This window comes from Thalassophryne amazonica, chromosome 8, assembly GCF_902500255.1.
Source record: "Thalassophryne amazonica chromosome 8, fThaAma1.1, whole genome shotgun sequence".
Taxonomy (NCBI): domain Eukaryota; kingdom Metazoa; phylum Chordata; class Actinopteri; order Batrachoidiformes; family Batrachoididae; genus Thalassophryne; species Thalassophryne amazonica.
The window spans coordinates 14366339-14389539 of NC_047110.1; the positions used below are offsets into that span (position 1 = coordinate 14366339).

Sequence of the window (23201 nt, forward strand, 5' to 3'; positions counted from 1 at the left end):
AGCGAAGCACGTCTTTAGGGAGGCAATGTCAGCGACAGACAAGTTTTAAGCACTCGCACCCTGTGTAATGAAAATGCAGCCAAAATGTTTCAACACTGAAGTACAGACAGATGGAATGATAATTCCAGCAAAAGAATAAATGAAATTTAATGATCAGAAATGAACTTTGTTTTTATCCTGTGATGCAACCATACTTATTGGCAGAATTTAAACAAAACTAATTTGCAGCTACTGTAAAAATCAAACTACAACAGCTACTTGATGATTATAAGCAGTAACTCTACTTAAAGCAGGAGTTACAAATTACAGAGGTTTAACCGTCAATGTGTCGCACAGCACCTTACATTTTAAGTAGTGTGCAGATGGTGGCTAAAACTTAGCAAACCAGGAAGCAGAACTTACCATGCAAACACCCCATTCCTTTCAACCTTCAGAGAGTCTGTCAGCCCTGTGATAGATCAGTAAACTTTCTAACTACTGCATGTACAGGCACCCCATGACAGGATAAATGTACATAAATGAGCTAAAACAGTTATTGTTTTAACAATTTTTGTGCAAAATGCTATACAACAAAAAATGAACAAAGATCATAACAAGGACTCAACAATAAGATCTGCCTATCAGCCACACAGGGAAAAAAAAGATCAAATATATCCAGCCGTTTCAATAACTGGCAGTGGACAAAAACTTTGCTGCCAACGCTGGCCTCCACTGCCATCTACCCACTGATGACAGGAAAAAAAAAAAAATAGGTAAAGTCCCTGAACTTCCTGAGATGCCGCAGGAAGTTCAACCTCTGCTGGGCCTTCTTCACCACTATGTCTATGATGGCTGTCCATTTCAGGTCTTGGATTGATAGTGGTGCCCAGAAACCTGAATGCTTACTAATATGAAGTCATTTTCACATGAAGGCAGAAATGTAAATAAATAAATAAATAAAAAGTATGACACTGATTCTTTTATTTGAACTGTGCAAGTTTTGTGATGATGTATGACTTAATAGAAACAGGATGGCTGGGGGGTGGGGGTGAGCAGCAGAACTGTTCTCTCGGCGTAAAGCATTCTGTGCCATTCCTCTGTCAGAGCGCAATACAAGTCTCCAAAATGACGAAGTGCACCAACAATGGATCATTAGTGTCTGAAAGCACAGGTTTGTTTGTTTGTTTTTTAAATTACACCCGTATGAACATGCTCAGTTGTGTGATTAGTTTGTGTTAAATGTTTGTCACATCAATCAAATCCCAAAAATAATGCTAGGGCTCCCCATTTCTAAGAGTTCTAAGAGGTATACTTACCCTTGCTTTTTCATATTAAGGTGTATTTTCTGTAAAAAATTTTAAAGGGTATTTGTATATTTGCATACCACTTGAATGTTAAGTATTCTGAGAATGAATGGGTTTCTTATCAACTGTACCGTTTCCATTCAAGCACTGTTTGGGGGTTTGGGGGGGTGCAGCTTGTTCTTAGATACAGTGCCCATCAAAAGTTTTGGCACACTTGGAATTTCACATATTTTAAACTGTTTATGCCACTTCAAATACAAAAAACACAAACAATAAAAACTTCTAAAATTATCTTCCTTAAACTCAAACTGAAAGGAAAAACAAACAAAACCTCTGTCATAATGGCAACAGTATAACCGGCATTGAAGGCAAAATTTCAATAGTTGTTGAAGATGATGTCACAACCCTGAATGTTAAAGGGTATTTTTGATATGCACAAACAAAACTTCAAAAGGTAATTCTGAGGCTCTTATGCATAAATTTGCACAATCTGTACATTTCTGGGAAGCCTAAATGACTAAAATGCTGAAAAATGGAAAGCCTACCTTCTCCATTTGAACAAGCTCTCTTCTTAAAGGACACCGTGTTGACCATATCCCACTCAGTCTCATAGCTTTGCTGTGCATCCAGAAGCTGATGAGACCTCTCACCAGGACACTGGGCCCACTCCATCACAGAACTGGAATCCTAAAAACAAAACCAAGTCCCTTTGAAACCTTTCAGTTTAAGTGCATTGTGTTCTCTGATCTGCGCAGCACCAGGGATACCCTCAAAATGCTCTCAAACCACAGGGGCAAACAAGCACACAGTGGGGGGTAACGGTGCAGATTTTAGTCACATGGGTCTAATGCTGCATTCACGTTGGTGGACAACAAGATGTGCTTTTAGTGACAGGATGATCAACAATTCTTCACTGGCTGAGAGTGAGGTGAACCACAATGGTTCGTTCCATGCAGCATTTAAATTTTCAACTTTTTTCATTTTTTGCAGACTAATGGGATGCTGCAACCCTGAAGGTAAAATATGGACAGTGGGGGATGAACCGTTTTAGTGCAGACACATCCAGCTTATTTCCTTGATAAACAGGAATAACTTAGATCATATTACACAGACATTAAGGTTCAAAATCACAAAAATGTGACTTTTTAAGAACAATATGATCCAGAAGTTCAAATGGCAAAATGCTCTTTTAGCTTTCAATTAAGTAAATTATTGTCCCGCTCATTAATACTTCAGTCACAGATTCCTATAATCCTTCACAGCTGTCCTGGTGGCTTTTCTCACTAATCTCCTTCTCGCTTGTTGCACTGGAATATGTGCACTCACTCCTTTTATCCCTGTCAGGCTTAAATATCTTTCAACTTTCTTTATTTTTCCTTTGGTAACACATATGAGAAGATACAGTGAGGCAAACAAATATTTGATCCATTGTCCCACTGACAAAGGATGGAGAGGTCTAATGTTTTTCAACTGTAAGAGAGGCAGAATCTTAAAAAAAATAAAAAATAAAAAAATCAGAAAAACATAATTTGTATTTTATTGCATGAAACAAGTATTTGATCGCCTACCAACCAGCAAGAATTCTGTCTCTCACAGACCTGTTAGTTTATCTTTAAGAAGTCCTGCACAAGGCTTGGAGAAGCTTGGTGAGAAGGCAACAACTGTTGGCGTAAATATTAGAAAATGTAAGGAACACAAGATGATTGTCAATCTTCCTCAGTCTGTGGCTCCATGCAAGATCTCGCCTCATGGGGTAAGGATGATTCTGAGAAAGCCCAGAACTACACGGGAGGACCTGGTCAATGACCTGAAGAGAACTGGAACCACAGTTGCAAAGATTATATTTGTAACACACTACGGCATCATGGTTTAAAATCCTGCAGGGCACACAAGGTCCCCTTGCTCACGCCAGCACATGTCCAGGCCCATTTGAAGTTCACTAGCGACCATCTGGATGATCTAGAGGAGGCATGGGAGGTGCTTTTCTGCAAAGGGGACAGGATGACTGCACCATATTGAGAGGATTGATGGGGTCATGTATTGTGAGATTTTGGCAAACAACCTCCTTCCCTCAGTAAGAGCATTGAAGATGGGTCACGGCTGGGTCTTCCAGCATGACAACGACCCGAAACACACAGTCAGGGCAACTAAGGAGGGTCTCCATATGAAGCATTTGAAGGTCCTGGAGTGGCCTAGCCAGTCTCCAGACCTGAACACAATAGAAAATCTTTGGAGGGAGCTGAAACTTGAAACCTGAAAGATCTGGAGAAGATCTGTATGAAGGAGTGGACCAAAATCCCTGCTGCAGTGTCCAAACCTGGTCAAGAACTACAGGAAACACCTGACCTCTGTAACTGCAAACAAAGGTTTCTGTACCAAATATTATAGTCTGTTTTTCTATTGTATTAAATATTTATTTCATGCAATAAAATGCAAATTCATTATTTATTATTCATTGTTAATATAATGCAGCTGGTCTGCTCTGTGCCAGCCTGATCCCATCAGATCTCAGAAGCTAAGCAGTGGAGCATCTGGTTAGTACTTGGATGGGAGACCTCTTCAGAACATCAGCGGCTGTGTGCGTGTTTCTCCGGGTGAAACCGGAGTCAGGTTGGAAGGGTCAGGAAGGGCATCCGGCATTAAACTTGTGCCAATTACCAATGCGGATCTGGCTGTATTCATTGTGGTATCCCGGAACAAACGGGAGCAGCTGAAATGACAACACACACACATTATTCATTGTTAATACGAGCGAAGTGCTGCACAGCGGCGCAAAGCTCGCTCAATGGTAGACGGAGACACAAACAGCAAATGGCACAAAAAAAATCTCCCCAGTGGGGAAAAAGCCACAAGCCAGTGTCATATAAGCCATAAAAAGCCACAAACCAATGGTACACAAATATAGAGAGGTCTGTAATTTATTTTTCAAATTCTGGAAAAGATATTTGTAAAGATGTTGAACTAAACTTCACATACTCAGTGAACAGCAGAATGTTTTAGAAAAAAAAAATCGTACTAAATTACTGGCTTTAATTGATTTTGTTGAACAAGTTACAAACGCAATAGAGAAGAAATACACTGTAGGAGTTTTCTTTGATTTGCAGAAAGCATTCAATACCATAAATCAAATCAACTTTATTTATATAGTGCCAAATCACAACAAACAGCTGCCCCAAGGTGCTTTATATTGTAAGGCAAGGCCATACAATAATTACGGAAAAACCCCAACGGTCAAAACGACCCCCTGTGAGCAAGCACTTGGCGACAGTGGGAAGGAAGACTCCCTTTTAACAGGAAGAAACCTCCAGCAGAACCAGGCTCAGGGAGGGGCAGTCTTCTGCTGGGACTGGTTGGGGCTGAGGGAGAGAACCAGGAAAAGACATGCTGTGGAAGAGAGCAGAGATCAATCACTAATGATTAAATGCAGAGTGGTGCATACAGAGCAAAAAGAGAAAGAAACAGTGCATCATGGGAACCCCCCAGCAGTCTAAGTCTAAAGCAGCATAATTAAGGGATGGTTCAGGGTCACCTGATCCAGCCCTAACTATAAGCTTTAGCAAAAAGGAAAGTTTTAAGCCTAATCTTAAAAATAGAGAGGGTGTCTGTCTCCCTGATCCGAAGTGAGAGCTGGTTCCAGAGGAGAGGAGCCTGAAAGCTGAAGAGACCATAGATCACACTTTACTATTGAACAAATTACAGAAGTACGGTGTTAGAGGACTGGCCCTTGATTGGATAGGTAGCTATTTACACAACAGGTATCAGTGTCCATTTTGGGGAGACAAATTCTGAATTTTTGAAGATTACATGTGGGGTGCCCCAGGGATCAGTCCTTGGGCCGTTACTGTTTCTGTTGTATATTAATGATATAGGTTTGGTTTCCAAGTATGTGAAATGTATTTTGTTTGCTGATGATACGACTGTGTTTGGTAGTGGGGATCATTTGGGACAGCTCCTGGACATGATGGAGGGGGAACTACAAAAATTTAAATACTGGTTTGATTCAAATAAATTATCGCTTCATTTGGGTAAAACAAAATGTATTATATTCGGACATAAGCCCAGGAAAACCAAGTTTCTTGGAGTTTTTAAATCAATGATAAATTAAGTTGGAAAACTCATAAATTATGTTAAATCAAAAATGTCAAAAGTTATTGTGATTCTGTATAAAAGCACAATACTTCCTCTCCCAGCATTTGTTGGTTATGCTGAATCATTCATTGCTTGTCCCATACATGACCTACTGCATTGAGGTTTGGGGAAACACATAAAACAAACACAAACCCAATATTTCTGTTACAAAAAAGCTACAGTGAGGAAATTATTTGAACACTCTGCAATTTTGCAGGTTCTCCCACTTAGAAATCATGGAGGGGTCTGAAATTTTCATCTTAGGTGCATGTCCACTGTGAGAGACATAATCTAAAAAAAAAAAATCTGGAAATCACAATGTATGATTTTTTTAATAATTTATTTCTATGTTACTCCTGCAATTAAGTATTTGAACACCTGTGAAAATCAATGTTAATATTTGGTACAGTAGCCTTTGTTTGCAATTACAGGTCAAAGTTGTTCACCAGGTTTGCACACACTGCAGCAGGGATTTTGGTCCACTCCTCCATACAGTTCTTCTCTAGATCTTTCAGGTTTGGAGTTTCAGCTTCCTCCAAAGATTTTCTATTGAGTTCAGGTCTGGAGACTGGCCAGGCCACTCCATGACCTTGAAATGCTTCTTACGGAGCCCCTCTTTAGTTGCCCTGGCTGTGTGTTTGGTGTCATTGTCATGCTGGAAGACCCAGCCATGACCCATCTTCAATGCTCTTACTGAGGGAAGGAGGTTGTTTGCTAAAATCTCGCAATACATGACCCCATCCATCCTCCCTTCAATATGGTGCAGTCGTCCTATCCCCTTTGCAGAAGAGCACCCCCAGAGTATGATGTTTCCACCCCCATGCTTCACGGTGTTCAAATACTTATTTGCAGCAGTAACATACAAATAAATAAATAAATCATACATTGTGATTTCCAGATGTTTTTTTTAGATTATGTCTCTCACAGTGGAGATGCACCTAAGATGAACCCTCCATGATTTCTAAGTGGGAGAACTTGCAAAATCGCAGGGTGTTCAAATACTTATTTTCCTCACTGTATAAGAGTTATAAGTAAAAAACCATATCGCGAGCCAACAAACCCACTGTTTGCTTGTTTACACATTTTGAAATTTTGGGACTTGGTTGATTATATTACAATACAGACCATGTATAAAGTTAACAATAAACTTTTGCCTCAACATGTCCAGGAACTGTTTAAAATGAGGGAGTCCTGTTATCACCTGAGAGGTACATTAGTATTTGACAGCTTAAAGATTTGAACTACTGTAAAAAGTCACTGCATCTCCGTAAAAGGTGTTAAAATCTGGAATAACTGTTCTGATACTATTAGATTATCTGGTACTTTGGCTGGCTTGAAAAGACTTTATAAAAACAATATAATTACTTATTACACTATGATAAATTAGGTTAACTGACTTTGTTACTGTTCTTCTGTTTTATCAGTGTGTTATACTGCTGTTTGTTCTGCTGTGTACAGATATTTTAGTTTACTGATTAATCTATATTGTCTCTGCTTGTCTTTCTTGTCTTTTTCTTTTTTGGTATTTGTTGTTATGAGTGTACATATATGTGTATATAGCAACTGGTGAAGGGGAGGTTTATAAGCTTTTGCTTCAGCTTACACCCTTTCGGCTGCACAAAACTGGGAAATTGTTTTCTTTTGTTTTGTATTATGAGAGATTCTTTTGTTAAGTATGTGTGTGTGTGTGCGCACCAAATGAAAAAATAATTTATTCATTCACAGACATAAAAACGAGTAGCCACCGCATTGGTTGCTGAGGCATAAGAAATGCGGCCACCATCATGGACCAGTCACCGTAGTAATTCTATCACAAGGCACAGTTAAGGTTTGATTTTATAATCTTATTTTATTTTTAATCTTTCCAACATAAAGCCCCCCCCCCCCAAGAAGCTGAAAGGTTTTAGCCATACTCATGCTCCACCGTAGCATTTACTCAAAAAAAGTTTGGAGGACCTAAATGACATGGTGAGATGCTGAAGAGCTTCACTCGTCATGTCTGTGACATATACATATTATATAGACCTGTACTTCACGTTTTGTGTAAATCATGCTCTGTAGTGATCCAGCTGTTGAAGAATCTGCTGGAAAATATGCCATGTTGAGCAAGGCACGACTATATGGTAGTCGCATAACATCTTAGTGCATTCAGTAACTAACAGTTCCAGCCTTTCTCTCTGATGTATAGATTGCTCGACGTGATGTTTTGTGTACATAAAGTTTGTGTGTATGTCAAGCAGAACTAGCAATTGGATGGAAAGTTGATACTATTTAAGGAAGTGAAACTTTGCCTTTATAACTTTCTCATGCACAGATCCTCATGAAAGTGATTTTCTTGGGTGACAAGTCTGAAGTAAAACATCAGTACGCATAGCTAAAGGTGTTGAACTGGATTTATAAACTACATACCCATGAAGAGCACTGTGTCAGCAATTAAATTCAGCTGTACAGAAGTATGTATTCTAAATGTATTCTCTCAAATTCAATTTTATTAAATTTGTGGAATATATTTAATGCTTTCTAATTACAACAAACACTAAAATTCCTTAATACTTTAGTCAAACTATAGTAAAATAACCTTCAAATTCTACATTTACATGCTGGTGAGATAAGTTAAATCAGCTATATCTCCATAGTGAACATGCAATAAACTCTGAAATGTTCGGGGTTAGTACTCCAGACATTAACCTTTAAAATGGTACGCTTCACAATTTAGCCTATGATGTCCAGAATCTTGCATTATCCTGCTGCAGGCCTTCTTGCACAGTCATTCAGTTTATGAGAAAGCCTTCTCCAGACAGACTTACCACAGTTTCTATTCCTGAAGGCCCTGTCACACCTTGACGATTTAGCCAGCGTATGCAGACTTATAAAAAATTTGGTGGTCCAATCTGGCATGGTTTGCGTGTCCACCGTTGGCAGAACCCTTTAGTGTGGTAGGCAGAGCACATAGGTGTTGACAAGTACGTCATCAAGCGTGTGCACGCTTTCACATGGCCTCTCCCCTCCACATGGAGGCCAAACAAAGTAAATTAACATTTTTTTATTTTACTGACTCACATGCAATGCAAGTCTATGAAATGAATGATCCATCTGTCATCATCTACTTTCCCCACTTCAACTGCTTGTAACCACATTATACCACTGGGCTTCCTTCTCAGTCTTGCTCCTACTGACTTTCATTCTCCTGCTCTCCAGAGCATATCTCCACATTTCCAGGCAAGACTCAACTTACTTTCTACAACCCCTGGCAAAAATTATGGAATCACCAGCCTCAGAGGATGTTCATTCAGTTGTTTAATTTTGTAGAGAAAAAGCAGATCACAGACATGACACAAAACTAAAGTCATTTCAAATGGCAACTTTCTGGCTTTAAGAAACACTATAAGAAATCAGGAAAAAAAAAATTGTGGCAGTCAGTAATGGTTACTTTTTTAGACCAAGCAGAGGGAAAAAAAATGGAATCACTCAATTCTGAGGAATAAATTATGGAATCATGAAAAACAAAAGAACGCTCCAACACATCACTAGTATTTTGTTGCACCACCTCTGGCTTTTATAACAGCCTGCAGTCTCTGAGGCATGGACTTAATGAGTGACAAACAGTACTCTTCATCAATCTGGCTCCAACTTTCTCTGATTGCTGTTGCCAGATCAGCTTTGCAGGTTGGAGCCTTGTCATGGACCATTTTCTTCAACTTCCACCAAAGATTTTCAACTGGATTAAGATCCGGACTATTTGCAGGCCATGACATTGACCCTATGTGTCTTTTTGCAAGGAATGTTTTCACAGTTTTTGCTCTATGGCAAGATGCATTATCATCTTGAAAAATGATTTCATCATCCCCAAACATCCTTTCAATTGATGGGATAAGAAAAGTGTCCAAAATATCAAAGTAAACTTGTGCATTTGTTGACGACAGCCATCTCCCCAGTGCCTTTACCTGACATGCAGCCCCATATCAACAATGACTGGAAATTTACATTTTATCTTCCGGCAGTCATCTTTATGAATCTCATTAGAACGGCACCAAACAAAAGTTCCAGCATCATCACCTTGCCCAATGCAGATTCGAGATTCATCACTGAATATGACTTTCATCCAGTCATCCACAGTCCACAACTGCTTTTCCTTAGCCCATTGTAACCTTGTTTTTTTCTGTTTAGGTGTTAATGATGGCTTTCGTTTAGCTTTTCTGTATGTAAATCCCATTTCCTTTTGGCGGTTTCTTACAGTTCGGTCACAGACATTGACTCCAGTTTCCTCCCATTTGTTCCTCATTTGTTTTGTTGCGCATTTTCGATTTTTGAGACATACTGCTTTAAGTTTTCTGTCTTGATGCTTTGATGTCTTCCTTGGTCTACCAGTATGTTTGCCTTTGACAACCTTCCCATGTTGTTTGTATTTGGTCCAGAGTTTAGACACAGCTGACTGTGAACAACCAACATCTTTTGCAACATTGCGTGATGATTTACCCTCTTTTAGGAGTTTGATAATCCTCCTCTTTGTTTCAATTGACATCTCTCGTGTTGGAGCCATGATTCATGTCAGTCCACTTGGTGCAACAGCTCTCCAAGGTGTGATCACTCCTTTTTAGATGCAGACTAACGAGCAGATCTGATTTGATGCAGATGTTAGTTTTGGGGATGAAAATGTACAGGGTGATTCCATAATTTATTCCTCAGAATTGAGTGAGTCCATAATTTTTTCCCTCTGCTTGGTCTAAAAAAGTAACCATTACTGACTGCCACAATTTTTTTTCTCTTGATTTCTTATAGTATTTCTTAAAGCCAGAAAAAATTAAATTAAACAACTGAATGAACGTACTCCGAGGCCAGTGATTCCATAATTTTTGCCAGGGGTTGTATTCTCACTACACTTACAATGTCATCTGCAAACATCATAGCCCACTGAGACTCCTGTCTAATCTCATCTGTAAACCTGCCCATCACTGCTGCAAACAAGAAAGGGCTCACAGCTGATACTTGGTGTAATCCCACCTCCACCTTGAATGGGTCTGTCATTCTTACTGCACATCTCACCACTGTCACAGTATTACTGTATATGTCCCGCACTACCCTCACATACTTGCCTGCCAGTCCAGACTTCCTCACACAATACCACAACTATTCTCTTGGCACTAGCTGTCTACCTCACATCTCCAGTACTTAACCAAAACTGCTTCCCCTCCATCCAGTGCCTCTTTTACCTGCTCACTGAATTTCACAGTCTTCCTCTTCCTCCTTCAGCTTCCATCATCTGATAAATGGACTGCATTTACATAGCGTTTTTCCATCTGCATCAGACACTCAAAGCGCTTTACACATCAATGCCTCACATTCACCCCGATGTGAGGCTGCTGCCATGCAAGGCACGCACTATACACCGGGAGCAACTAGGGGATTAAGGACCTTGCCCAAGGGCACCTTAGTGATTTTCCAGTCAGGCTGGGATTTGAACAGAGGATCCTCTGGTTCCAAGCCCAACGCTTTAACCACTAGACCATCACCTCCTCACCTCTTTTCTTGAGCTCTCACTACAAACCACCAACCTATGTTGGCTAGCTACACTCTCTCCTGACACCACCTCACAGTCTCCAGTTTCTTTTAGCTTGCATTTCCTACAAAGAATGTAGTCCATCTCTGTGCACATTACTCCACTCTTATGTCACCCAGTGCTCACCCCTTTTCTTAAAGTAGGTTTTCACCACAGTCATTAACATACTTTATGCTAAATCAACTACCATATCTACCAATTACTTCCTCATCCCCTCAGTTCCCTTCACCAACATGCCCATTCAAGTCTGTTCCTCTTACCACTCTTTCATACCTGGGGACACTCTCCACCATCTCATCAAACTCACTCCAGAAATCTTCTTTTCCTTCATCTCACCAGCTACCTGTGGGGCATATGCACTGATGATATTCATTGTCACTCCTTCAATTGGTGAAAAAAGCCTAGCAGAGGATGTTCTTCCTGAGGAAACTGCAGCAGGCTGGTCTGGCTCCATAGCTGCTCAGGAACTTCTACAGAAGCACCATCGACTGCTGCACAGTGTGGTACAGCAGCTGTACAGGAGACAGAAAGGATCTGTCCAAGGTGGTGAAGAATGCACAAAGGACTGTAAGAGCTGAGCTCCCAGACGTAGACCCTGTATATTGAGTGCTTGCAGAGGAAAAGCACAGGCCATCTGCAAGGACAACAGCCACAAAGGACATTCCTTGTTTGTTCCTCTGCCGTCAGGGAGGAGGTACCACAGTATAAGGACACAGGCTAATAGGGAAAGGAACAGCTTTTTTCCCCACAGAGCTTAACATACGCTTCCTTTAAAATGACCCCAACATCATTTCTCTTCCTATCCTCACCATGATAATTGAAGCCACAGCCTATGCTCCTGACCTTAACTCCCTTCCACTTGGTCTCTTGCACACACAATTTGTCGACCTTTCTCCTCTCTACCATGTCAGACAGGTTCTCCCTTTACCAGTTATAGTGCCAACATTAGAAGTCACGACTCTCACTTCCACCCTTCTATTTTTCCTCTTCTCCCAACTGTCTGGACACGTTCTCCTCCTCTTTTCCCCCAGCAGTAACCCAATTTCCACTGGCACCGTTAGGCAACGGCACCAATGAAGGTCGTTGTTAACCCGGGCCTTAACGATCACATTTGTATTCTGCATGTTTTTTTTTGTTTTTTTGGCTTATTTTACAGCAGATGCCCTTCCTGAAGCAACCCTACTCATTATTCCGGGTTGAGACCTGCACTCAGAGTGTACTGGCTGCACACCCCATGTGGCTGAGTTGTACTAAGTCCTAAATAACATACCAAAAAAAAAAAAAAAAAAAAAAAAAAAAAAAAAAAGCTATAAAATGGACAATTTGGTGATTTTTCTTAAAATGTAAAATTTCCTATGCAAATTCTGTCTTCCTGTTTAAACCATAAGGTGCATGCAATGTTACTCCTGGAAGTCTTCACTTTGGTCTGCTTGAAAGCAGACACTTGACCTCTGAGACTGATAAGAAAGATGTGTCTTCAGCATGAAAATATGCCTCATAGGTTCATAGGTTGTGGCTGAGTTCGCAAATAAGAGAGACAACATGCATTACACAGAATGTGGGAGAGTGATGAAATTGATTTATCTTTGAAGTGCATTTTTGCTGAGGATCCCTTCATGGAAGAACCCATGCTTTCTTCTGAAATGGGAATGAACATGAAACACAGTCAGTGATTTGTATTTCCAGCCCATTGTTTTAAAAGAGAGAGAGAGAGAGTGTGTGTGTGTGAGTGAGTGAGTGAGAGCTTTAATTTTATTTTTTGCTCGATGTAACACTTGTGTTGACGATGTAAACGTATGTTTCCCATGTCAATAAAGCTCCATTGAAATTGAGAGAAAGACAGGTCAGATTGGACACAAAAAATGTGTGACAAACTAATGTTTTTCCCGGAGCTGCTTGTGGGGATTGACAGTATTTTGAGCTCAGTCAGCCTGGTGCTTTACCTCTTTGACGTCACGCTGAAATTGTTGCATTTCAGTTGCTTTTGCCCTCGCAAGATCAAACACTGCTGCTGAAGGGGTAATATTTTGATGAGAAAAATGTGTGCGAGGATCACAATTCAATCAAAACATCTTTTTTGTCAACAGAACAAAAGACATACTATCATAAAGCAATGTGAATCAGTGAGACACACACACAGTCATGCCAGTTCCACTTTAAGCTTATGAAAAGCCAAAGGTACCTTGGGAATTGTTTCATTTCACAGTGTACAAGTGCCTGAAAAAATTATTTACAGCCTGCTAACAGTTATACTACAATAACTAAATGGATTTAAATTATCTATGGTTATTAAGAAGTTGATAAAACTTTGCTGTAAAATTAAAATCTAAAGCAGAAAAATAAGGCAGACCTTGCCAGCACAGAGCATGTTGGATGGATCAACAGTGTCTTCCAGAGGTCTGTACTCCACAAAGATTTCACCATCCTAACAATGTGGACAAAACATCATAAGTTACATTTCTTATGTGCACTCAGAAATCCAACTGTATGCGACTAGGACTGGGGGGATTATATCCCAAAACAGCCCATAGGGTTTGAACATTTTCACCATTTATTTTCCCTTTATCCCATCCCAAACAGTCTTCACAACTTACATGTTTAATAAGATTACAATCCAAAGAAACTTAATCACTTTTAAATTTATGGCTTCACTTGCCCTCACTGACATGATTTTTGATTTTAATGCGAAAAGCCCCAAACATATCCAGTTATGCCCCATCTTATATAGTTCGTACAACAACAAGAAAAAAAGGATTGTTTCACATCCCACTTTAGTTATGCAGAAAAGTTAAACTGATAAACATATTTTTATATGGCTCATCAATTCTATTTAGTGCAAAGCTGTAATAAAACTAAGGCACAGAGTAATACTGATTAAACATTTTAATTGCTAAAAATACAATTGTACAATTACTATTATAATAATTATTTGGGGGGGGGGGGGGGGGTGTCAATCATTTCCTGCCATAATAAATACTGTGTCATTGCAGACAACCAAAAGTGTGAAGTCACCTTGTCTGTGATGCGAAGTGACCCAGAAATGAGTAAGTCTTGCTCAATGCCATCTTCATCACTGACTGGATGTATGAACACTCCTTCATGTTCATATATAATCTGCGAAAATAAATAAATAAACAAACAAACAAAAAAACAAACACTTTTTTGTGGTGTTTATTCATGACAAAAAGTTCAGAAAAAGGTAGTGTCTACACTGAGAACACACGGTGCAGAATCAATGACACTTCCCACAATGCAGCAGTGATACAGCGGAAACAGTATGCACGTGACGGATTGGTGTACAGAACTGTACACAGAATACATGGTATGACTAGGGTTGGGTATCAAGAACCGGTTCTTTTCTGGCATCATTAAGAAATGATTCGATCCACCGATATCAATAGTCTTTTTGCTTAACGATTCCCTTATCGGCCCTTCGGAGCGGCCGTTGTTTTTGAAGATGTTTGTCGGGAAAATTATCATTTCTCTATGTTGATTACAGACCCTGCAGCAAGTCTGTTAACTGCTTCTGCAGCGCGACTCCACTTTGAAGCATGAACCAATGAAGCAATGCTTCGATCCGCTGGCTTGTTGGTTCTTTGAATCGCTGCTCTTCAGATGCGGCAAATCCACTTCTTAACTCCTCTCAAAGCCATTAAAATATGTCAATCATGAGTCACTTTTGTGTGGATTAAAGTCACTATAGGCGCTTTTCTACTACAACGCTCCAGCACTACTCAGCTCTACTGTACTCAGCTCTACTCGGTTTGGTTCCAAGCGCGTCCTTTTCTACTGCAAACAGTACCTCTTCGACGTGGGCAGGGTCAGCAGAGCAAACTGCAGTGACGTTGTTTTATACGTGACACAAACATAAACAATGGCGGACTCTGTGTTTACTGCTGTGAGTTTTTAAGAGAAAGTTGCTGGCGGCGAGACGCTTGAGAAGTACAGAAGACTTTGGGAATTTATACAACAATATGAAGATGAAGACGAGAAGATACAAGCTGCTAAAGAGACGAAGAGGCAAAGCATGATGGTAAGCTAATCATTAGCTTCCTAAGTAGCTCATAAGTAATAACTGCAGGCTGTCGCTATTAACTATTAAAATTGTGGCTGTCAAAATAAAGCGTTAATTTAGATTAATTACAATACCTATCACGCCTTCAGTCACAATTTGCTCTGTTTTGTTTTGACGTCAGTGACTTGGTCTGTAAATAAAGACGTGTTTCTGAGAGCAATAAACATGTTAATGTCAATACTTTTTTTTACCAAAGTAACTTGCTTTGAATCCTTGAATCCTTAATGACCGTTAACGTCATCACTGAACTCGAACAGGCTTAAAACACATTAAAAACGTTTTTCATCCAGATTTTAATGTTCAATGGACAAATTTAAAATATTAAATCTAATAAGATAATTATTAAAGGAGTCATATTGTGCAGAAAGAATCAGCCTCCAAACTCCCACAATTCTGTTTTTATAGACATTCTTTATAATATAGCCTTTTATTGTTATTGTACACATACATACAATTAAATTTATCTGCATTTAACTCATCCAAATTACACTTAGACAGTTCTCCCAATTTAAGATCAATTTACGATGTACATGTATATCCTCAAATACATGTACATGTATAATCCAATGTTCTATGTCCATTGAACTGTCAGACCATATAAGGTTTATATTTAGTTGATGTGATCTCCACCTATAACACTGTATCACAAGAACATTGCTTCACTTTATCATACTGGACTAATTATATATGAGGACTGTTTCACTGTGTCGCATCGTTTCATAAAAGCTCTCTCTCTCTCTCATCAGAGCTGCGACTCTTTAAAATAAACGCGCACTCGCTGTATGTCGGTGCGCTCATCAAACGCCCTGATCGATCAGTCTGATCAAAGCTGAAAAGAGCTGTGACTCTAAAATAAACGCACTCGCTGCATAAAAAAATAAATAATAATGGTAAATGACTGTTTTTGAGCCGTACCACACCATGCAGTAGAGAACAGAGCGCACTTCCACAGAGGCAGAAAATAGCACTGAAACTGGTGCAGCATGGCACATGCGACTGTGTGCACACATTAAAACGCGAACACGCAGCTGCAAGTATGAACGAACACTGTTAAAGGCTGAGTACGCACGGATTTCGGCCATATTTAAATGAAACAACGCTGCAATGAGCAGCTCTACAAATATGCCACTGTGAAAGTCCCTAAAGGTACTCCTGGCATTAATTTTTTTTTGCATTCTTCCCCCCCCCCCCTTAAAATTTTCTCAACGGATTTGGACGTTTCACAAAATTGACCCCCAGGACTGTCAAATCCGCGGAAATCCACGGAAAAATCTCATCCCTGGATACCTGATTCTGTTTTTCTCTCTGTTTGAGGTACGGCTCCATCCAGAGATGGGAGTGGTGTCTTCTTCTGCAAGCCTCCCGTCCTGTGCAGCGGCATGGACCCCCAAAATTTCCTGTATATTCATTTTGTAAATTTTGTCGGTAGCATGGTCCAACCAGAAGGCCACCGCTTTGAGTCTGGTCTGCTTGAGGTTTCTTCCTCAAATCATCAGAGGCAGTCGTTCCTTATCACTGTTGCCTGTGTGCTTGCTCTAGGGCAGGGGTAGGCAACCTGTTCCAGAAAGAGCCATGAGGGTGCAGGTTTTCTTTGCAGCCACTGACTCCACCAGGTGATTTTACTGATTAATATCACTTTGAGCAGATGGAATCAGTTAATCAGTAAAATCACCTGGTGGAGTCAGTGGCTGCAAAGAAAACCTGCACCCTCATGGCTCTTTCTGGAACAGGTTGCCTACCCCTGCTCTAGGGGTATCGTTAAGAAATGATTCGATCCACCAATATCAACAGCCTTTTTGCTTAACGATTCCTTTATCTGTCCTTCAGAGCGCCCACTGTTTTTGAGGGCGTTTGTTGGGAAAATAATCATTTCTCTACATTGATTACAGACCCTGCAGCGGGTCTGTAATTAACCGTTTCTGCAGTGCGACTCTGCTTTGAACCTTGAACCAATGAAGCAGTCGGCCGATCTGCTGCTTTGTTGGATCTTTGCTTTGCTCCGCTTCAGAAGCGGCAACTCCGCTTCTTACCCCCCTCAAAGCCATTAAAATGTTAATCCTTAGTCACTTTTGTGTGGATTAAAGTGATTAACTGGGACGCCTGTCTTGTTGCAAGAAACGAGAACCGCCCTCCGTTCTGTTGCTCCAAACGCTGCACCGCCGAGTCAAGTTAGAAAGATAGAGTCCGGTCAAAATTAATAACTTAAAAGCGAATTGCCATTTAAATCAGATGACACCTCTTTCCAAATGTAATCAAACAATAAACTGCAATCGATCAAAATGTTTTTTTTTCCCCTCTCAAAATGAGACGTCCTGCACTGACGTGCAGCAGCCCAAGAACTGTATGGCTGCAGACCTGCAGACTGCAGCAGCTGTCTGATTTACAGATTTTGTTTATTTCTATTTATGTCCAGAGCTCAAGGATCCAGTGACCAATTTCATATTTATTTACTTTAAGACTCAATAAAATGATGTTCACACAGAAAATCTGTAAAGCCTACTTGTAGTACAGAGAAAATTCACAGGAGGTATCGAAAAGGGAACCGATAAAGCATCGGATCGATAAGCAGAATCAATAATGATATTGATATAGATACAATCTTATCAATACCCATCCCTAGACCTGACATCTCATTTCCTCAGAGGAGTGTGCACGAGACTCTGTGGGAACATGGTGTGAGACAAAAAACAAACATGGCAGCCTCACTGAAGTTTCATGACACGGGGATATGAAGAAATTCAACTTTGCCGCTGGAAAAAAAAAAGGTAAAATAAATAGAATTTTGTGAATATTTGTAGTGGCCCGAGCAGGTCATAATTTTATAAAACATACTGGCCCTTAATGGGCCGACAGTGAGCCAAACTGTTGCGGGGCCAGCAGGCAAATGGCAATGTCGAGCCCTGCATGAAGACATCTCTCAGTCTGCCGTCTGTGTGAAAGTGCGAACCAGTCAGCTGAAGCACGTGACCAGATTATTCCAAACAAACATAAATGGAATTGGTTAATTTACCCTTTTCTCCTGAAATATCAACCTAAAAATTAAAGTCTACTGATCTCACATTTGTGCGGAATTACTGTCACTGGATAAAATCAGTGCACATTTGAGTTTACCCAGAAAACACCACCAATTTGTAAGTTTACATTTTATATAAATTAGTGTAAAATTTCATGGATGGGATGGGCGTCAAATAAAGACACTGCGTACAGTGACTTCAAATAACAGTACAAATGTACAGTGAGTTTTTAATGAGATGATGTAATTGGTGCAAAAATAAAACGTACTTAAAACAGATAAAATATTGAAGGGAGTCTGGCTCCACATGTCGTGCGACATATAAACAAACTAAGAAAATGCTGTAAAGTAAAATTACCCCAATGAGAATGTGTAATCCAATTCATAACATTTAATGAAAAAAAGAATATACATTTACACATTGTCTCACAGTGCTGGAGGCTGACAGCAGCTCTTTGCTATTCACAAATTAAAACTGAACCAAATTTGTACCGAACTGTGACATCTAAACACAAATAAGCCCAGGCTTTGCGGTCGCAGGATGCGGGACTTCTCTGTGTTCCCAGGGTGAAGAAGAAGTCAGCAGGTCAAACAGCCTTTTCTGTGGAACAGTCTTCCTGCAACCGTGAGGCAGTCAGAGTCCGTGGACATTTTTAAGTCAAGACTGAAAACCCATTTTTAGTCTCTTTCTTATGAATAGTTTTTTTTTTTAAATCTGTTTTATTCTTTTATTTCTGTTTTTAATTATGTATTTGAATTTTTTATTCATTTTTAATTATTTATTTAAATTTAATGTTCAACTGTTCCATGTAAGACACCTTGAGATGGCTTTTGCTGTGATTTGGGGCATTATAAGATAATTAAAAAAAAGAAAGAAAGAAAAGAAAAGAAAAATATGAACGGAGCTGTGACTTCTGTGTGCCGTGACACCCCTAACATAAAAATCTAGGCCTAGATAGACAAGGTTGGATGAATTATTTGTTGACTTAAATGAATTCCTGCCATTGCAAATTACTGGAGGGACTGACAGCTGCGATCAGCCACAGTTTTTCTGCAGTTTGACAGAGTGTAAATGTAACATTTTTATCATTACACATTTTCAAATTGATTACTTCTCTTCTCATTCACGTTGAATGAAGGTAGTGGCTCAGCAAGTGGGGTTCTTAAATGTATTTTCAATATCCCACGCTCATGCCGTGCCACGTTCAACATTGTCCCAATTTTAAGTTTATTTGCTTATATGCAAATGACGGCATCTCATAAAACATTGCTCTGCACAGATTTATAATCAACATAAGCAGCATCACAAATCAGAGTACATCCCATCTGTGAACTCTTAAACCAATTCATAAAATACCACCTTTTGTAATTAGCTTCATGTTGCATCCTTCTGCTGCTGCTGGCTGTAAACTCTCTCACACACACACACACACACACACACACACACACACACACACACACACACACACACACACACACACACACACACACACACACACACACACACACACACACACACACACACACACACACACACACACACACACACACACACACACACACACACACAAATCATGGGGGCAGAGGTCTTGTAAGCATCGGCTTTAAAAATGACTGATACAGATAACCATAAAGAATGTTGAATATCGGCAAACATAATCAGTCGGCTCCTAACTGAAACCATTTCTTGGTGATATGTTGGGGGAGGCTGGAGAAGTATCCTTTTGAAAATAAAGGTCAAATACGCCAAATACTGGGAAGCAGCACTCTTTTGCTATACTAATTGCATATTTAATACACATATACCATCTTTAAAGCACCAACCTTTGTCGATAGCAGGGGTGCCCAAGTTCGGAATTGTCTCCCTGTGCCAAAATTGTCTCCCTGCTTGGGCACAGGGAGACAACTAAGAGTGTCAGGAAGGTAGATCTCGAGGACCAAACTTGGGCACCCCTGCTTTATAGAAATAATTTCCAGGCTTCATTATCACCTCTGTCATACTTTCTGTTAAGGGCCTTTCACACTAGACGCTTTGGAAGTGTCAGGCAACACCTCCCAAAGCATTGTGACGTCAGTTGCGTGGTGTCAACGTTGTGTCAACAATCTACCAGACTTAAAAAATGTACAAATTTCCATGCTATTTTATTTGTCGAAACATAAATGTCCAAGGTTCCTTATGTTAAACAAGAAATAATCTAATATGAAATAACATGTGGCACGGGAAAGGGAAGTCTGGGGTCCCCTGCTGGAGCTGGTGCCCCCGTGACTGGAACCCAGAAAAGCGGGTGAAGATGAATGAATGAATGAAAGAAATAACAGGTAAGTTATGGTTTTAATTTACAGATGAAGAAAGGTTTCAAAATAATATTTTATTATCATCATTATTTTTACTATTTAATTACAAGTGTTCTAAACTTTTTTATAGTAATCAAATTACAACCCCAATTCCAATGAAGTTGGGACATTGTGTAAGATGTAAATAAAAACAGAATACAATGATTTGCAATTCCTCTTCAACTTATATTTAATTGAATACACCACAAAGACAAGATATTTAATGTTCAAACTGATAAACTTTATTGTTTTTGTGCAAATATTCGCTCATTTTAAAATGGATGCCTGCTACACTTTTCAAAAAAGCTGTGACAGTGGTATGTTTCCCACTGTGTTACATCACTTTTCCTTCTAACAACACTCAATAAATGTTTTGGGAAATGAGGACACTAATTGTTGAAGCTTTGTAGGTGGAATTCTTTCCGATTCTTGCTTGATGTACAACTTCAGTTGCTCAACAGTCCAGGGTCTCCGTTGGCATATTTTGCGCTTCATAATGCGCCACACATTTTCAATGGGTGACGGGTGTGGACTGCAGGCAGGCCAGTCTAGTACCGGCACTCTTTTACTATGAAGCCATGCTGTTTTAACACGTGCAGAATGTGGCTTGGCATTGTCTTGCTGAAATAAGCAGGGACAACCCTGAAAAAGACGTTGCTTGGATGGCAGCATGTGTTGCTCCAAAACCTGGATGTACCTTTCAGAATTGTTGGTGCCATCACAGATGTGTAAGTTGCCCATGTCATAGGCACTAACACACCCCCATACCATCACAGATGTTGGCTTTTGAACTTTGCACTGGTAACAATCTGGCTGGTGTTTTTACTCTTTTGTCAGGAGGACACGATGTCCATGATTTCCAAAAACAATTTGAAATGTGGACTGATCAGACCACAGCACACTTTTCCACTTTGCTTCAGTCCATTTCAAATGAACTCGGGCCCAGAGAAGGCGGCGGCGTTTCTGGATGTTGTTGATGTATGGCTTTCGCTTTGCATGGTAGAGTTTTAACTTGCACTTGTAGATGTAGCAATGACCTGTGGTAACTGACAATGGTTTTCTTAAGTGTTCCTGAGCCCATGATCCTTTACACCAGTGGTCTTCAAACTATTCCAGAAAGGGCTGAGAGGGTGCAGGTTTTCTTTGCAGCCACCGACTCCAGCAGGTGATTTCACTGATTAACATCACTTGGAGCAGGTGGTATGAGTTTATCAATGACATCACCTGCTGGAGTCAGTGGCTGCAAAGAAAACCTGCACCCTCTCGGCCCTTTCTGGAATAGTTTGGAGACAACTGCTTTACACAATGATGTGAATTTTTAATGCAATGGCGCCTGAGGGATCGAAGGTCACGGGCATTCAATGTTGGTTTTCAGCCTTGCCGCTTACGTGTAGAAAGTTAACCAGATTCTCTGAATCTTCCAATTATATTATGGACTGTAGATGATGGAATCTGTAAATTCCTTGCAATTGTACCTTGAGAAATATTGTTCTTTAACTTCTGGATCTGTTCCTAAATGTTTCAAATCTGCAGTGATTAAACCATTACTTAAGAAACCTAATCTTGACCCTAGTGTATTGAAAAAATATCGGCCAATATCAAATGTATGTTGGTTTTCAGCCTTGCCGCTTACGTGTAGAAAGTTAACCAGATTCTCACAATCTTCCGATTATATTATGGACTGTACTTGATGGAATCCCTAAATACCCTGTTGAGAAACATTGTTCTTGAACTGTTGGTCTATTTTTTTCACGCAGTTATTCACAAAGTGGTGATCCTCACCCCATCTTTGCTTGTGAACGGCTGAGCCTTTTGGGGATGCTCTTTTTATACCCAATCATGACACTCACCTGTTTCCAATTAACCTATTCACCTGTGGAATGTTCCAAAACAGGTGTTCTTTGAGCATTCATCAACTTTCCGAGTCTTTTGTTGCACCTGTCCCAAATTTTTGAAATGTGTTGCAGGCATCCATTTCAAAATGAGCAAATATTTGCACAAAAACAAAAGAGTCTATCAGTTTGAACATTAAATATCGTCTTTGTGGTGTATTCAATTGAATATAGGTTGAAGAGGATTTGCAAATCATTGTATACTGTTTTTATTGCCATTTCACACAACGTCCTAACATCACTGAAATTGGGGTTGTAGTTCACAGCAAAATAATCAGTATTCTGACCTCAGAGACACATAAACAGTTAAGTTCAGGCAACACGTTACACTGGAACACTTCCTTTACCTACATTCCACCTGACAGAGCGCGCGCGCGCGCGCGCGCGCGCACACACACACACACACACACACACACACACACACACACACACACACACACACACACAGCATTACACAACACAGAGAGAAGCAGACTGTCGGAAGAGTTTTAACAGACATGAAGTGTTTTCAAACAACTGCAGGGCTTCTGTGTCAGGCAGCTAACAAGCTGCTAAGCTAACGCCAGCTGCTAGCTAACAGGGAGCCTACGCCGAATAAACACACACTGACTTCACACCATTAACAGCGACTAAACACAGCAAACAGACTCCCGAGAAGAAATAACAACAGCCACTGTTACCTTAGTCAAGGAAACCTCCGCCATGTCGCCAGCAATCACTGCCAATGACGACACAATCACGTGCCCGACAACTTCCACAACAACAGTGACAAATCAGCTTCCGGTTGCTGTCTGACGCATGCGCACTCTGTGTGCAGACGAGCATTCAGATTATTTCAGACATCAAAGAACACACACAGTGAACAATAATAACAAGGAAACAACAACAGCAAAGAGAAAGAGCGAAGAAAATACACATA

At 40.1% G+C, this 23201-nt stretch overlaps 1 pseudogene; it reads right to left on the reverse strand.

Annotated features, from left to right (window-relative positions):
• Positions 1–23064, reverse strand: part of LOC117515436 — a 40551-nt pseudogene extending 17487 nt beyond the window's left edge.
• Positions 23065–23201: the final 137 nt, after the last annotated feature.